At 32.4% G+C, this 3,416-nt stretch overlaps 1 pseudogene; it reads right to left on the reverse strand.

Moving 5' to 3' along the window:
• Positions 1-425: 425 nt before the first annotated feature.
• On the reverse strand, positions 426-596 carry LOC114233003 (small nucleolar RNA SNORA73 family; annotated as a pseudogene).
• Positions 597-3,416: the final 2,820 nt, after the last annotated feature.

The raw sequence follows: 3,416 nt of genomic DNA on the forward strand, positions 1-3,416 counted from the left end.
GGAAGTATTTCAAAGGAAAATTATTTCTAGAGGGAAAGAACATAGTATCAAATCATAAACTTTGTATTTTTTACTCTTTGTTATAAAAAATTCAACTACAATAAGGATAGAAAGAATATATCACCCATATTTTCATCACCTATATTAAAAATGTATTAATATTTTGCAATATTAACCTCATCTACTTTCTTGAACTTCAATTGTAAAGTTATCTGTATTTAAGCCATAATTTAATTATATATAAAAGAAATCTTACCTTTCTCAAGAGTATTGCTGTAGGTATTTAACATTTAAAGGCAGAAAATATTTTACTTTTTTTCTAGAAAGAAATAAAAGCTTATCAAAGTTAAGCATTATATGGGATTTGGTAGCCTTTAATATATATATATATATATTTATATATATATATATATATTTAGTGTACTAGTTGTTTCCTGCATGGTTTATCTCCTCAGTTACTGTCCACAGGAGAAGCAGGCGCAGACTCAAGGCCTGGCTTTCTCTCCAACATTGTGGAAAGGGACTGTACATCATGGGGCAGAGCTCTATGCTCCCCTATGCCACCTGGACAGAGTCCGGGGAACATCATTTTTTAATGATTGGTGAGGAAGTAGACTGCTTCTATAGTTTTCTCTGTATGTTTCCTTTAATCACCTACACATAAACATACATTTTTCCCAAATAGGTGAATGTGATAAGAATTTCAATAAGCAAAACCAAGGTATACTGCTACTCTAGGAAAGAATTTGGCAAAGGAACTCCAAGACAACCTCGTGTACAAAAGGGAAGTGAGGCTCTATGACTGTGAAGTCTGGTGGATTTGTGGCCTCTAATAGAGGGCAATGTGGTGGAGTTAGGGTTTGAGATATGAATCCTGGGTCTGATTCTAGTAGTCATGTCGCTAAGCCTCAGGTGTCTCCACGTCTGTAATATAAATGTAATAATGTCTATTTCACAGAATTATTGTGAGAATTAGTTGCATAGGACAAAATTTGTTATAAGAACTTAGTAATGGCAGCTAGTTGATGTTGTGTTTTGAAAAAGTATATTCACGAGGTTTGATGACATAGGGAGGTGAAGTAAAATTCCTCCAGCCCATTTACACACTGCGTGGCCTTGGGCAAGTCCCTCAGTCACACAGAAGTCTCAGTGTTGTTGGCTGGAAATGGGTCTATTAGTATTTACTCCCACAGTTGGTTTGAGATACTCTTAAAGTACCAAAACTCTAAATTTAGCTGATAATAATGTTGTTGGCATAGAGTGAACTCCAAATAACTTATTACTAAAAATTTGTTTCTAGGAGTGTTGTTTAATTAACCAGTATCAGTTCTAAAGGTACATTTGCAGTTTAATGATATGGGGCTTAGTCTTCTTGATATTTTTTGTCAGTATATTGATAAAGATATAAAGAATTTGAGAATATTTAGACTAGAAGTTCTCAGTAGGCTTGAACTATAGTTCAAGAACAACAAAAAATTTATAAAGGGAAACTGATCAACAGAGTAATTTTAGCTAACTCTAATTTTCTTATGAGCTAACTTTGTGACTGGCTATTAAAATATAATTTACTCTATTATAAGCTAATTAAGTCAGGTAAGAAGCATAAACTAAGAAACATAAAGGTTGTTCTGTATTCATATTGGTCACACCCCTTCTGAAATTTCCCTTTTTCCAGGATTCTACATGTTACAAAGGACATAAAAAAAACAAGGTGTGGTTTTTCAACTTGGGTACTATCGGCCTTTAGATCAGATAATTGTTTGTTGTTCTCCTGTGCATTGTAGATGTTTAATAGCATCCCTTGCCTCTGCCCACTAGATGCCAAGAGTCTTCACTACCCTGAACTCAGCATAACAACAAAAAATATCCACAGGCATTGCCAAATGTCCCCTGGATGACAAAATTGAAAACCACAGTGTTAGAGAATATTGAAAGAAAGTCCTAAGGAAGGAAATTGTAAAGTTGAGAAAGTATAATCATGAGGAACAATAAGGCCAGGTGCCCTAATTTCTAGGACTATACCAATTCCATCATTTTCTTATATACACATATACACATTTGTCTTTTAAAATCAGTCTTTCCATTACATCGATCTTTTGGCAGTCAGGGATTGTGTCTCATTCTTTTTGTTTTTAGCATATAGACTAGCTCTTGGGACATTGCAGATTCTCCGTGTTTTATAAACTAAAGAGAACTACACTGGAGAAGAAATGACTTGATGTGGACAGTTACTAAAGAGGCTGTCTTAGGTTCTTGAAGAGTTGCCAGGAGGAAGATCATATTAGATTATTTTATGGAAAAGAAAAGGATGCTTCTTCAGAGGGCAGAACTAATAGCAATGGGTAAAAGTTATGGAGGCAGAGATTTCAGTTTATTTTAAGGTCAAACTTTTAAACAATATCATATTTATTAGCACCAAATATTTTTTATATTATCTTGATTGTTAACATTGAAATGAGAGTGTTGTGTAAGAGAAATGTAGCTGTAATATTTGAGATTCTGCAAGTTGTTACATACATTTGTTAAGATAGCAAAATATTGATCAAATATAAAATTTCTGGTTTTCTCTATTTAAAATTATCTAAATTTATACTAGCAACTATTAAATACTTGAAAATAAAGCATGCAGATAGAGGCATAAGCAAGAAATGAAACTAAGAGAAAAGAGAAAAGAATATCTTTTTATATTTGTTAACTTTCAATTTTACAGTGAAAATAATTATGATAGGAAACATTTACTGAGTACTTACTTACTTTGAGTACTTACTGTATTTCAGTCATTATGTTATACCTTACACACATTCTCATTTAATCCCTACAATATCTCAACAAAATAGGTACTTTTACTTTTCCACTTTACATATGAAGGAAAATCATTTGTGATTGTAAAAGATAAGCCTTAAAAATCTAGTAGAATTTAAAATAAACTGTGTATTGCTTTCAAACTTGTCATTGTTGGAAGTAACTAATGGTTTTGTATTTATTTTAGTAATATTGTCAGTTCTGTTAATAATTTCAGAGTTGTCCTTTGTTGTTATTTTTTCAGAGTTAAATGTTCACACTCTATATATCGGAATATATATCCAATGAAATTATTAGGCATGTGACTCATCCATGAAGAATTTAATTCTTAAGTTACTGTACAGTTCATAAAACCACTCTTTCTGCCCCATTTATCTGACAAGGATTTTCATTTCCTGGTCAGTACAAAACAAATTAAAAATGCACTTTCACAGTCTCAAAACATCTCCCAAAATAACACAGAAACTAAGATTTATTCTCAAATTATACTTGATATTCACTGTAGGTCTTCCTTGAAATCTTACCTGCAGTTAGACTTCAAAATACAGTATCTTGGGATGTAGGGAAGGGATTTTGTATGTGGAATAGAGTTAGCTCTATCAAAGTGTTGGGAG

Source organism: Eptesicus fuscus, chromosome 8 (assembly GCF_027574615.1).
Source record: "Eptesicus fuscus isolate TK198812 chromosome 8, DD_ASM_mEF_20220401, whole genome shotgun sequence".
In the NCBI taxonomy this organism is placed as follows: domain Eukaryota; kingdom Metazoa; phylum Chordata; class Mammalia; order Chiroptera; family Vespertilionidae; genus Eptesicus; species Eptesicus fuscus.